The 14,802-nt window shown below is 38.2% G+C and overlaps 1 protein-coding gene and 1 long non-coding RNA gene across 12 annotated transcripts in view; one reads left to right on the forward strand and one right to left on the reverse strand.

The window, feature by feature from the left end:
• The window catches only part of Gria3 (glutamate ionotropic receptor AMPA type subunit 3), a 273,117-nt gene that overhangs the window by 114,233 nt on the left and 144,082 nt on the right, over positions 1–14,802 (reverse strand). The window lies entirely within an intron of this gene.
• LOC144371693 (uncharacterized) overlaps positions 13,570–14,802 on the forward strand; it is a 177,511-nt gene continuing 176,278 nt past the window's right edge. Inside the window, exon 1 of the long non-coding RNA XR_013431690.1 lies at positions 13,570–13,885. This is a non-coding gene — a long non-coding RNA (uncharacterized LOC144371693). The remainder of the gene's footprint in view (positions 13,886–14,802) is intronic.

The raw sequence follows: 14,802 nt of genomic DNA on the forward strand, positions 1-14,802 counted from the left end.
ACAAATTACATGAGATACTCAACACTTTGTTATAAAATAGGTTTTCTATTAGATGATTTTTGCTCACTTCTAGGTTAATATAAGTGTTCTGAGCATGCTTAAGTTAGGTTGGGATAAGCTATGATATTTGATAGATCAGGTGTATCAAATGCATTTCAACATTTTCAACTGATAATGGGCTTATTAGGATGTGGCCCATCATAAGTAGAGGTGTCTGTATGTGCTAAATGTCAAGTGCCAATAACTGCTCTAAGTTCTCAGAGAAGAGGAATAAGAGCTGTGTAAGGCCTGAAATGGACAGGGAGGGCCTCATGGAAGAGACAAAGTTTAAGTTGGCCCTGAGAAGTTGAATAATATGTTTGAATATCATACTTATCATGCTTGCATGATAAGCACTCAAATCATTTCAAATGGTGAGGGGGAGAGGAGTGAGAGAGAAAGAGTGCATGAGAGAGCTGTTTTCTATTATTTTAAAATATGAGCCACATTTCTGATTGATTATTTATGAAGGAAATGAAAGGTTAATGAATGTCTTGAGGAGGTGATTTCTCATGCTGCCATGACACAAAATGAGCTGTTACGTATCTTCTGGGATGTATTCTTCAGTGTCTGCTTGTGAGAAACATCCTTGCTGGTGACATTTGTTAACTTTTGGTGGCAAGTTGGGACCATACATTTGTTGAATTTTTAATTCTCTCAACATAATAAAACCAGAGGGTTTTGAGTTCTGCCAGAAAAAAATGAGCAATATTCCTAAGGACATATGACAAGCTTAGGGAGAATTAAGGAAGAAAGCCCAAAAGGAAAGAGTAAGTCTTTCACCAGAGGCAGAGCTTAGTGTCCCTTTGAGCATAGGGAAGGTAAAAAAGAGCAATGCAGAATGATAGTATGTGAGAAGAGTACGGAATGAGAACCCAGAAGTCCAACCTTGTCATTCACTCACCATTTGATTGTGGATAAATCACTCAACTTTCCTGAGCCTCCAGTTCCTTGTTTGTAATCTGGCCCATCCTTTCTCAGCAGTGTTGTTAGGTTCAATCTAGATAATGTCTACTAAAGTGTTTGAGATGTAAATTATATAAGTATGTGATGTTGTATGAATGTGGGAAGGGGTCATTCACTAAGTCATTGCTTTTTTGGGTTCAGGAAAACTTGAAGCTATTAGAATGTCTGTTTAATCCATTCCTAGATGGTGTGCTCAGAACAAATGGACTTATTTGGAGGTAGCTCTTTTACAACTTAGCCTTAAAGTGGAAGAGATGGGAAAGTTATCTAAAGATAGGAACATTTAGGTGTCACAAAGCTGCTGCATTGAAGCCCATAATTAATTCCTCATCCTTGCTTTCAGTGCCTTCTTAACTCTTATTTAACATACAGTTCTTACCAATCTTGTTTTTCTAGTTCACAGTAAATTAAATGCTGCAAACTAGAAGGGGTGTGTATGGAGGCAGGGAGTGATATTAGAAAGAAGTACATTAGTAGCAGAGGAAGTGACAGACTGACTTAAAGGAGATGGAAGGGACAAAAAAAGCAGAAAACATTATATGATTCTACAATATAATCATGGATGTTTGTTGTGAATGCCTGAATCATCAGGCTATAGTTCATGATGTTCAGTGATTTCTGCTGAAAAATCTGGAGATACACACACACACACACACACACACACACACACACACACACACACATTTTTTTCAGGGAATGTTTCCATCAGAAATGTTCTCCTGGTACTAAAGAGAGTAAACTTCAGTTATCTTGAAATCTTCTGTATGTGGGGCAGCTATGATCTTACTGATATAAGCTAAGTGAGGCCTCACTTTGAAAAATTGTCATGTTTTGTTCTTGGCCTTCCCTTTTCAAAATTTTTGGTACAGAGTTTGTGGAAATAGAGTGGTATGGGTAGATTGTGTGTAAGATGGTGCACAAAAGAACTCTATGGTTAATAGGAGCAGTTCTTGTTCAGTTAGACCTAAATCTTTATTCTTTCCATCTGTTATTGATGAATAAGGCATAAATTGCACCCTCAGTTATTTAATGACTCTGGTAACCATGAGAATATTCAACTTTGCTTTTACAGTAATTATAATAGCTCTTTCTGAGTTGTTTCAGAACTTTAAGCATAAAATCTGCTTTTACAGTTGACTGTGAAATTTAAGGAAGAAATACCAAGTTCCCAAATCTATATTCTGCATTCACTTTGCCTTTGTAAGACTTGTTGGAGATGATAGATGGCTTGCTATGATGGCAGATATGATACATATAATAACGGGAAATGTGTGAAATGTAGATAAAATTCATTGTTTTAAGGAAATTTATTTTTATCCTCACATATAGCATCTCAAAGAAAAAAAATGCCACAATCCTCATTCACTGAAGCTTAAACAGCAGTTCCTTCATGAGAAGAAAAAGCTCGGACGTGCTAACACACTGAACCATGCAGATAGCATCAAATTATTTGTTAAACAAGTCAATGAATCTTAGTCTACCCATTTGGGGGAGACATTCTCTTACTGACCCCCTCATCCACGTCTCTGTGAAATTGAAGGCTAAATAATATTAAGTAGTTGAAAATAATCTATAAAATATTCAGTTGGGTTTTCTATGTAAGAGGCCCTTCCTTTCTCAATTTAATATTTAATATAGACATTTTCATAATTTTAGGAATTTGAAATGAAATTGCTCCACAAGACTACTTGAGAGAAGCCCACAGATCCTTTGGGAGGAAAAAGCATCTGTTTTTCTGTGCTCACATTTTAGAAAAAAATACGTGTGTGAAGAAGTGTGTATGTATTTCCCCCCCTTAGATCCATCTGGTATGCAGATTAGGTTATTTGCAGACCTAAGTATCTCCATGTTTGGATTTTCTACATCAGTGCCAAAAAAGAATCTATGTATAAAGATTGATCTTGCTTTGAGTACAGAACATGTCTTGATGTTCACCTCAATTTGTTACTCTTTGATTTATATACCCTGAGAATATTTGGGGGACTAGGAAAGAAGTGTGGGAATGTGGGATTGCTGGTTTTAATTCACTAGGCTTTTCTCCTTTATTGCATGGATATCTTCTCTTTAAGAAAAAAAGCTATCGGAGCACATTTATTTTTCTTTTTTGTTCAAAGAGAAGAAACTTTTCAGCTCCCCTCTCCCTTTCCTGCTCCCTTAGTTGAAAAATATGATATTTGTTTTCTGGCACCCTATCTAATTCTGGCTATATAATTTCAGCTGTGTGGGGAGTTGAATGAGTGACATGCTACAGAAATCAGCCTTATAACATGTTGCACCTCCCAGAAGAAATTTTGGATATGATAAAAGGTGTCCATCTTCTTGAATGAAGACTCCAAGGTGCTCACTTGTTTGAGTTTAGTAAATGCACATCAGAAGTCAATTTCATTACAATTATTTTTGAATAATCTCAATTTGCACACACATGCTCTCCAAAGATTGAATGACAATGCTTCATGCTGCAGTCATCTGACTTGAATAAATGTTCTGGATTAGTGAGACAGAAGAACCAATCACACATACCAAAATCAGCCTAATGGTGGTGGGGGTGGGAGTGGTGCAGACAGAAAAAGGGTGAATCTTTTTATGAAGAAGGAAAATGGAACTATAACTGAGGAACCTCATCGATGCTCATATTGTCTACAGAGAAGATTATGCAGAAAGTGGTCAATTGAGTAAGGCATCAAATGAAGCACTAACATATGCATATTAAAGGGCAAGTATTTTCCCAAAGAACATCGTTGGGGGACAGTTTCATTTTCCAGCCTTTAATATTGCATTACCCATTAAATGAATGAAAGATGTGGAAGATTTACTATTAAATGGCAGGAGAGGCAAAGGGCTACACAAATAAGAGGCAATAAATGGCCACAAGCAGGTTAAAGGGGCAATAGATTATTCTTGCTCCTAAGGACAAATGATCATTCAAAGGCATATTGGTCTTTGGGTATACTTCATTATCTTAATCCTAAAATAGTATTTCTCAAATCTCACTCCATAGACATAATGATCTGTGTGCTCTAATACTATTATTAATATTTTTCTTTATTGTTACTTGCTTCTTTAAATTTAGTCATATCCATGATGAAAATAGTCATGAAACCACAGAAAAAAGCATAAATACAACTATTTGAAAGTAAAATATATTCATTCAGTTATCACTGAAAATCCTCTTGTATACCATCAGGGGTGGTGGGAATTCATAAGGTCTTATGAAAGGTCTTAGTTTATGGTTTAAATCTTAAAAATATCCCATCCACTTCCAAAGGTTCTTGAGACTTTAAGGGAGCAAAATGATGGTCAGAGTTTGGGAGGTAGCAAATGATGCTCAAGTCTGGGTACAAATAACAAATATGGAGACTTATGAAGCCATTTCATAAGGCATTTTTTCATGTACTGCCTCACCCAGGAAGCCCTGCTGCTTTGATCAGCCAGAGTTCTTGATCATGGGGTCTATTATAAATACTTAAACACCAGCCAACTTCTCACAAAATATTGCTATATCCAGCTATAATGCATTTCTGAACAACTTGCCTTTTCTTGGAGTACCTCATCTAGAAGATCTCTCATGGCATGCTATTTACATTTGGAAATATTCTAGACAGTTTTTTTCAGAGGATGAGTAGGGGTGATTTTAATTAGTGTCCAGTGTAGATGAGCACAGCAAAAAGAAAATAGTTTATTTTCAACATGACAGTGCATATTACTTTCTGTAGCCTCTTTCTATTTTATATTGACTATCCCCCCAAATTAGTGATCTATTTATTTTAGACAGTGCAATTTAAATGACAGTGTTCTTGATGGTTCTTTTATGAAATTTACTGTGAACTATTTTTGTATTTTGTATCTATTTTTGTATTTCATATCTATACTCACATCAACTTTTGTTTTAATATTTATAACCTTATTCTAACTATCAAATTGCATCTTTGTCTCCTTTAAAAATTTTGCCAAATTATTTAAGTCCAAATCACTGCGGTCGTGAGTTTCTGACAAAGACCTACTGGATGGGACTGGATGGGAGCTAAGCAGCAGGTCTGGGAGTGTCAGTGAATTCATTGCTTGGATTTAAAAAAAAATGAAATGACAACATTTGGCATACGGTTGCACAGTTACTCAAATATGTGTTATTTCCAGTCACAACCATTTGAGGATAGGTGGAACAAAAATCAGACTTCCTTCACTGGCCCAGGAGTCACACCTTCTCATTTTTAGGTATTTATTAGGATCAATAAATTTAGCATCAGACCTAAAATGACATATTACAGTGTTTAAAATTTTAAGAGTCCAAAATTCTTTATAAATGTGATATGAGTCATCCTTAAAGCTTCAAGCAAATAAGTATTTATTAAAGGTGATATACAAGAAGGAGCGATGAACCTTGAAGTCAGATGGTTCTAGATTTAATTCCTGCCATTTATTTATTAGTTCCATTACTGTGTACAAAACTGAAGCAGAAATGGTAGGGTAGAGTAATAGAGACCCTTAGAGACCCAGGGCCAGCTTGGAATCACTAAACCTCCATGCAGGGAGTGAGAGAAAGAAACTTGTGGGGGAAGAAAACATGAGATGGTCTCCTTCTGAAGTCCCTAACTGGGCATCTGTGAATGCATTTTTTATTTGTGCAATGTTTTTAGCATCTGACACACTAATCAGTAAAATAGTTTTTGATTGCTGAACTGAGTGACCATGTTTATATTTTCAAATGAAGGTTAATCTCTTTCAAAAGTCCAATGTGTTTTTTGGGCCTTTGATTTTTCTGGAAAATTGCTTACTTGGCAGGTTTCTTGTTCTTCTGGGAGCCATTTCATTTAGTGGATCTCAATTCACAAATGGATGACAAATGACAGAGGCTTAGTTCAAGGGAAGCAAAACATAGATTTCTCCTAATTTGTAAATGTTTGGTTTGGTCTTTTACTCTTGCTATTTGGACATGGCATTATTCCTGCCACCCATGCCAGCTCATGCACCTTTGTGATCATATTGATATGCAAACAGTCCAAGCACCCTAGGCAGAATTATTGATGTTCATCCAAACACAGGGGGATCCTGAAAGCTGATTGTTACTCAGGATTTTTGTGAGCCAGTTATTAAACCATTGGTAGCTTTAAATCATCAATGTTGGGAATATTAACACCAATACTATAAATCAAGGTATTTTTTTGTTTTGCCAAGGTACAGTTTTCCAGCATACCAGGGGAATCACTGAAGTCCCAGTGGATATAAGGGCTGCCTTTATTAACCACATTTCATTCTTCTTTTCATGAACATTTGTTGAGTGCCTGCTCTATGCCAATTTGGGGGCTAGACCCTGGGGAGACAGAGGTCACAAAAACCTGGTCTCTAGGCTGGAGGAACTCACCATTGAGTGGAAAAGATAGTCAAGTTAACAAGTCAATTATAACCTACTGGGAGAAGTGGGAGAGCTAAAATATGTACAAAGTACAACTGAGGAGACAATGATTAACTTATAACCTGCTATAGATAAAAAGTACTTTGTCTCCAACTAAAGATCTGAAGATTTTTTCCTGTGGCTTTTATAAGTGGGAACCTGACAAACAGGTAACTTAAATAGAATACTATTTTGAAAATGAAGAGAGATGTATTTTGGAGGGCTATTTCTCTTGATTTCAGGAGAGCCTTGCTGTTTTACAGTGCTTACACGCTAGAGAAGAGATTTTTATTCAGAGCAACTATAAGCATTTGGTGTGATGTCAGCTAGGGATGAGTCCATAAGAAATTGTGACTGAAATGATCTGTGAGAGAAGTTCAGTTAGAGGGGCTATAAATGGCTAGATAGTAAAGAGAATGGGATCTGCTAAAGGCAGGACATCCTGGCTTTTCCAGTTATGAGCTTTGTAAACTTAGGCAACCTCTCAATCTCAGTTTTCCACCTGGAAAATAGGAAACAATAGTTGAGAGGCAATAGACTAGGGTGGGCAAGAGTATATACTAGACTGCCTGGGTTAGAGTTTCCCTGCTTAAATTAATTGGGTTTCAGTACCCTTATATGCAAATGGATCTATAATTAGTATCTACTTCATAGAATTGCAATGAGGAATAATGAAACAATGTATCTATAGTTCTTAAGACAGTGCCCAATGCTTCCCATAATTATGCTTTCTTTTCTTTTTCCTTTTTGTAGTGCCACCTCCTTTCATTTCTCCCAGCAAAATCACATATATCCTTCAAGGTGTAGCTCATATGCAGCCTTCTCCATAAACCTTCTATGATTTCTTGTCTCCCAGGCCCCTCAAAATAGAGTTTTCCTTTTGCTATGGGATGAAGAACATGGACAGGTATTAGTGCTTGCGTGCAGAGCAGTATTGGGCTATTAGTTAGGATAGTACTGGGTTGGAGATGGAGGAAGGAAGCTGAGATTTGCATTTGGAGCTCTAGCATTTGAGTTGAGAGTGCAAAATGACAAGAAGCTGGGGAGGGGGTGTAAACCAACAACAAAGTAACACACATTGCCTTCTTCTATTGACCCTTCCTTTCCTGTCCCCTGCATTGATTAGAATTTTGACTGCAAACCACACAGCAACTGTGGTTGGGAAGGAAGTGTGTGTGTGGGTTCCCAGCTAGAGACAAAGGAGCACAGACCATAACCTAACTGGGTATGTGTAGTCATTACAGTGTTTCCATCACCTGGGAAATTAGGAGTCAGGAATGGGTAGTGACAGAAGTGACAGCAAAAACTTGGCAGTAAGATGGATCTCTGCTCTGATTGTAGAACGCTGACCAGGTGTCTTGAGCTGCTCCATTCTGACAGTAACAAATGGACATTGATTTTCTGCATACTCCATCTTGGGAACAGGGAGGCATGGCTATTCCTGGCTTTGTTACTTGAATCCCCAGAGGCCTTGGGGATAGAGTGTGGAGCGGCAGCCACCAGGGTGAGCGGCTCTCAAGAGAGAACACTAGGGAACACAACCTACATCCCCTGGAGGTCTGGGCTACAAGAATGTCTTGGTGCAGTATTTCTCAAGGTGTACACTGTATAAATCTTCTGGAGGAATCTATGAGAGTGCAAGCACAGAGCTCCTTTCAAAGTCTAACTCACAGTTAGGGCTATGAAGTCCGCATTTTAACATCTCATTTAAAGTGATTCTGATGCACATCAAAATTTAAGAACAATATTTCCATCTCATAATAAGCATTAAAAGAAGGACCCTCAATGATGGGATCCTCATGAAAGGCGCTAGGAAGAAAGACATTGAGCTGAGTGTGGTGGTGCACACCTATAATCCCAGTGGTTTGGGAGACTGAGGCAGGAGGATCATGAGTTCAGAGCCAGCCTCAGCAACTTAGTGAGACCCTAAGCAACTCAGCAAGACCCCGTCTCTAAATAAAATATAAAAAAGGGCTGGGCACGTGGCTCAGTGGTTAAGCACTTAAATAAATAAAAGGAAAAGGGACATTGAGCATATATAGCATGCTCCCTTAGGGAGTTCATGTGAGAATTCCTAGCCAGGCAGGGGTCACATGGAGATACTCACCCAGACTCCTGGGAAAGGAGCCAAAGGAGGAATTTCCTGAAGAGTATTGTTTTAAACAGGGCTTATTCAGACACAGATCCTGAGACAAAGATTGGAGGGCCAGTAGTTTAAGTGGAGGTGATTCCAGGAAGCACTGGTGCCAGAGTGAGGAATGAGGCAAGGGCAAGAAGCCAATTCAGGTACGTTAATGAGCAGATTAGCTCTGGAGACCTCTGAAAGTGGTGAAACACACCAATTTGAAGGGCCAGAAAACTGGGATATTTGACTCACAGCTGCCATTTCCCTTTGGCTGATAGCTGCTGTCAGGAATTCTTCCACTACACTTCTGACAATGAGATGAAGTCTTTAAGTGGAAAAGAACAAGTTTATAATAGGATGCCATTGGCATGTACAGAAAAAGCTAGTGCTAAGGGGATATGGGTGGTTCATCAATGGCATTTGCTATACTTCAATAATCTTTATGTCACATATATAGCACTTTACAGTTTATATATTGCCTTGACATGTATCACTGCAATTGATAAAACAAATCAAAACCATGAATTGGGCAGTAAAGCTTAATGGTGTTGAGAGAGACTCTAGTGTCAGACTGATCAGCCCGCTCCTAGCTGAGATGAACTCAGACAAGTCATTTTACTTGTCCAAACCCCACTTTCCATATTTTAAAGTAGACATAATCTACTATTAGGGTTAATGTAAGGCCTGCAACATAGGGGATGTAATCAATGCTTCTTTCCTTTCTCTAATTCCTATTTCTTGACTCATTCTGTGTACACCACAGCATGTATAGTCCCAGTAGGTGCCACCGAGGTAGAGCTCAATAAATTCTTCTATCCTGCAAGGCTTATGGGATAGTATACCCTAGAGAAAAGTCCAGATTTCATAGGAAACACTAGAAGATGGCACCTTTTAAAATAATATAAAATAAATAAAAGTATATTAAAGGGGTGAGCACTGAACAGGTCAGATGTAGGAGGATGAATTGGGAAATGCTTTCATCTGGAGAAGAAGGGGGAATCTTGTAGACTGGCTCTTGAATGATGAAGGTAACTGTTGCTGCCAAGGAGAAAGGAAAACAGGATCCCATATGTGAAGATGCCCTTCAAAGGGTCCTGGTGTTGGGGTATAGCGGAAGACCAGCATAAGCTAACATTTATTGACTTCTATTGTGTATGAGGCACTGCATTAAATAATTTTTTAAAATGAGCTTTATTTCATTTTAGCCTCCCCACCTCCTTTTTTTTTTGGGGGGGAGCAGGTACCAGAGATTGACTTCAGGGGCACTCAACCACTGAGCCACATCCCCAGCCCTATTTTGTATTTTATTTAGAGACAGGGTCTCACTGAGTTGCTTAGCACCTTGCTTTTGCTGAGGCTGGCTTTCAACTCATGATCCTCCTGCCTCAACCTCCAGAGCCACTGGGATTACAGGTGTGTGCCACTGCACCTGGCTCACCACAACCTTGTAAGGAAGGCCCCATTATTAATTTTTACCTTACAGGTTAAGGAATTGAGGCACAGAGAAGTTTGGTAACTTTACTTAGGCTTCACAGGCAGAAAGTGATGAAACCCTAAGTCAAAATCAGATTTGATTGACTCAAAAGCCCAGTCATTAAGTGTTAGCAGTAATAATAATAATAATAATATAAGTGATGATAAGAACTGTCATTATTGTGGGATTACCAGCTCCAACCATGAATTCAATTCAATGAAGATGGAGTACCTACCATTATTATGTATTATTACATAAGTGGAGAGCAGTTGTGGCCTGAATCTTTGGAAATTCTCCTTTATTGCTGGGCATCCTGGGAATCTCCCTTTGGTTTCCCCTAATTATTTCACAAAACTTTGTGCCTGGTTCATATGATCATGACTCCAATTTCCAATTCCCTATCAGCATATGACATGAGTTGTCATTGTTTAATCACAAGCTGCACTTGTGATGAATGTTGGATAATCAGAACAAAAGCACAGGAAAAATAATTAGAGGGAACCAAAGGGAAGTGGCTCACAGCCTTGAACAAGAGACTGTGTGAAGGTTTATAGGACTCAGTCCCTGAAGTTCTGACAATGTATTTTGATCCTTGTCTGAATGCAAATGAATGACTCCATCAAATCATAGGCAGCTTGTCACAGTGTGGGTTATTTAGCTAGTTAATTAAAAGTCTGAGTGAGCCAGTGCCTCTCTGCACTGTGCTCTGAAGATAACCAAACCTGTGTTCTGACCAGGCAAGTTAATTTAAAATAAGTGACCTCGATTGAATAATGGCTACAAGTTCAAATTCAAGAATGGTTATAATTAGTCCCAGATGAATCTTAATTGTTCTTTCAGGAAACAGAGTTGGGAAGGGGAAAGGAGAAATGCCCAGGCCCAAAGTAGAGGTTATTAGCCACACCTTTGAAAAGTGGGACAGCTGACTAGGGCAGAACATAATTAATGTTGTATAACAAGAGCTCCATTGCTGACTTGACAAATTTACATGTGGTACATAAAATGGGGTCTAGCTCTTTAGAAAATAAGGATTAGAATTCAGCACTCTTCATCATATGATCTTAAGTAAGTTAGTTAACATATCTATTTAAAATCTATGTAATGAAAAAACACTATTATTCCCACCCCCCCCTCAGAGTGTCAGAGGAGGTACTTCGTGAAAAAATTTTATGAAAAATATGGAAAGCTCTACAAGGCAGTATTTATTCTTTCTTTAGTAGAAAGCTTCCTAATGATAGGCTTTTAGACTATACATCTACTCTAGGTGTGGCCTTTTAAACTTTTTCCTTAGGCTCTGCCATAAACATGTCATCGTCTTAGCTACTCAAAGATGAAAGGATCAGAGTGGGCAATATGCTTAACACCATTTCTGTGTGGTGGCATATGACATTTTAATTCCTTTGGAGGTGCATCCATAGAGTTGAAAATAATTTTGGCCCTGTGGGCTTTGAGAGGAAGCCAGAGAATATACAAATTTAGCATTTTTATTATGAAACCAGATCCTTTTCCATGCATGTTAATACAAATCTTTAACTGGAAATCACATGCTGGCACAGCACTGTGTGGTACCATGAGGTGAGAGTAAGCCACAGTGAGAGCAGGACACTGATTTTTTGTTCCCACTGATTTTTTATGTGAATTCTTGGGCTTTCCTTTAGTGTTCTGATACGTTCTAATGAACTATATATTCCCAAGCCCTGGAAGCCAAAAGTAATATGAAAGAATTTATAGAATGGTAAAAATAAAATAAGCAAAAAATTCATAACCTAGTACAATACTTTGGAAGACCAAGACTGACCATTTAGAGATGCACAAAATGAGTACATTTGAAACTGCGTTTCTTTTCTGATTCACTTTTTAAACAGAATTGTTTTCTGATGCTCATTTGAATCCCCTTTAATGGAATATAAGCATCTAAAACAGAGATTTACAACCTATGCCTACTGACAATAATCACAACTGTTTATCCTTCAACCCTAACCAAAACTCATTAAAGGAGCTTACTTTTAAATCAGAATCTGTGTTCTGCCTTGTTAGACGAGTCAAACAAATAATGGGATTTGTATTTCCCACAATGGCATTGCAATCTAAGGGCTGTGACTTTGCTGAAAAGAGCTTGAGGTCATAATGAGCAAATAAAGAAAAAGCCCTGGATCCACATTACCCTTTTTCACTGGGAAATGCCCATCTGTGACAGGGAGCAGCAGAGAACACAAAATTCTTTGCTAGGATTTTATAAAGGTTTAAGTCATAGGCTGAGTAGCCATTTCTTTGTCTCCCTAGGGAGTGTCTATTGCTCCAATGTGCAATCCACATAGGACTGGGAATTATTCTCCATATGATAAATATTAGGAATTCCTCCTTTTAAAAGTTAAAAAAGCTTAATTATTTAACAAATATTTTTGAGTACTTATAAAAGTTCCAAGACAATTTAGATGCTGTGAACATGGCAGTGAACAAAAACCAAAAAAACCTGCTCTCATGAATCCTGTCTTCCAGTTCAGTTTTTTAGTGATCATTTCTTCCCATGGATCCCTATATGGCCTCTACCTTTCACCTTTCCCTCAGCCTAGTAATTACTTCCCCAACTTAGACATGTGTCCTGCCATCCCAAATACCCTATCAATCCTCAAGGACACGGCCTCAGTTTCATATATATAATTTCAAGATAATTTCCTACAGGCAGATAGTAAGAAATGTTTATGGACAATGAGAAGGAAGAAGACTCCAGAAACAGGGAAGAAGGATGGGAAATGATACTCACTTCAAATGTTGTCCTTCTGGTGTGGTATGCTTTCATGAAAACAGACTATTTTAACCTAAATGTTAGTTCCACACTGTTGGGGGGAAAGTGGGATGGATGGTATGGGATTGGAACCAAATATGGATTTAAGTCCTTGCTCTTTCACTCACTAGTTGGATGGCCTTTATATATGCTAGTCCTTCTCTTAGTACCTCAGTTTCCTCATTGTAAAGCATAATCTTCTCATTGTGGATGCCATGTTATTGTATTGGCTGGTAGATCAGGTTAGTTTTCTTGAGAACTTGAAGGTTATAATGACAGGTCAAATTGGGTTCTGGCCAGTATAGCCCATTTTCTTATTGGCATTGGGTTTCTACCATTCTGTTTCAAGACATCTGAGACAGTGTCAATTTCCCATGTGATGCTGCTTATCAACATTCACACTCACAAGTAAGTGGTGATTGTCATTCATAGGCAATATCAGTTCCTATCTCCTTCAACCAAACTAGATGAATTTTGGTGGGTTCTTGTGGACTCAGTACAATGAATCACAAGGAAAAAGTCCTCTTGGATCACTGAATCAGGCTCTGAGTTATGCATTCTTTTGTGTTCAATGCACTTATTACTCTAGACCATGATCATCTGTTTATTAGGATACTTCCCTACTAAACCATGAGCTCTTTGAGGGTTGAAACCAAGTCTTATTTGCTTTTTTTTTCTTTTTCTTTAAACTTATTAATAGTTCCTATCCAAAGATAGGCAGCATGAATACAAATATTGCTTGCTTTCAATAAGAGCTTGAAAACATCTCTTTACTTTTCAGCAGTTCTACTGGAAAGGATTGTGCATAATGGCCTTCTGGTTCCTTTTTATCATGAAGTTAATAAGATAAAGCTGTTCACTGGTTTCTCCCACTTCACATATTATTCCTACTATATAGATTCTATGAAGAGGACACTTGAATAATAGGTCCTTTCATTTACCATGAAGAACTGAGTCTGAGCTGGACCTCTTTATGCCAATAGTTTCTGTTGAATATGTTGGGCTCTGTTGTAATGGGATGGAAGACAGAACCATTCCAATGAACCAACTGTCTCTTCCTCTGGAATACAGTAAAGGGAAACTCACTGCCATCTCACAACTTTTCAGGTAAGTTCTGAGCAACACAAATAATATGGAACTCATGTGGACAGTTTGCAGGCTGAATTGTTTTTCTCCATATTTCGAGAAACCATACCATTTCCTATTGATTCATAAATATTTCAGGACCTGTAACACTATTATTTAAAAAATATACTTGAAGGCAGAAGAATATCATGCATGAATTCTTGACATGGGTTAAGAAGTTAAGAGTATGAGTTGCAGGTCATTTAGTAGTAAGGACCAATCAGTGAAAGAGGGTAGGATTTCATGTGTATTGTCTTTTGGGAGGGCTCATTGGCTTTAGCTTAGCAAATGGAGTCACTGGGGAAGCATTCCATCATGAAGTTTACTCAAGTAAAAACTGTCATATTTAATTCCAGTAATGCACGCTCGGTGTTCTGTTCAATAAATTGGGTGTGAGGAGTAGCCAACACCTAACTCTCAGTCTTTGGAAAGGAGAATTAAACAACATTCTTTCTCTGATGAATGAAAATGCCTGAGGATTCAGAGATGGGCCTGCTGCCACTTGTTATTGATGTGGCCAATGCAGAAAAGCTAATGGCTCTGTTGGGAGGTACACTTTCCTGCTACTCCCTGTAGCTGTCCCCGAGTAGCTTGGTGGTGATTGCCATGGACACCAAATGGCAAAGGGGTTTGGGTCAGAGTTTGAATCATTGCGCTATGCTTGAGTGGGTGAGACTGAAATTAAGTTAATGTGTGTAAAAATAATACATGTTTCTTTCCTTTGCACCTTTGGGAAAATGGCAAGAAAGCAGTCTGTCAAGCAATAATTGATTTTATATTGGTCAGGGAAGAGAGAAGGAGGAGCAATTTATTGAGTAGAAGGTGCTCAAGTTAAGCACCAGCAGTAGTCTGAAAATAGGTCAAAAAAAGTGCAAAGGACTCTCAGAGTTGTTGAAGAG

The sequence above is a fragment of the Ictidomys tridecemlineatus genome, chromosome X (assembly GCF_052094955.1).
Source record: "Ictidomys tridecemlineatus isolate mIctTri1 chromosome X, mIctTri1.hap1, whole genome shotgun sequence".
Taxonomy (NCBI): domain Eukaryota; kingdom Metazoa; phylum Chordata; class Mammalia; order Rodentia; family Sciuridae; genus Ictidomys; species Ictidomys tridecemlineatus.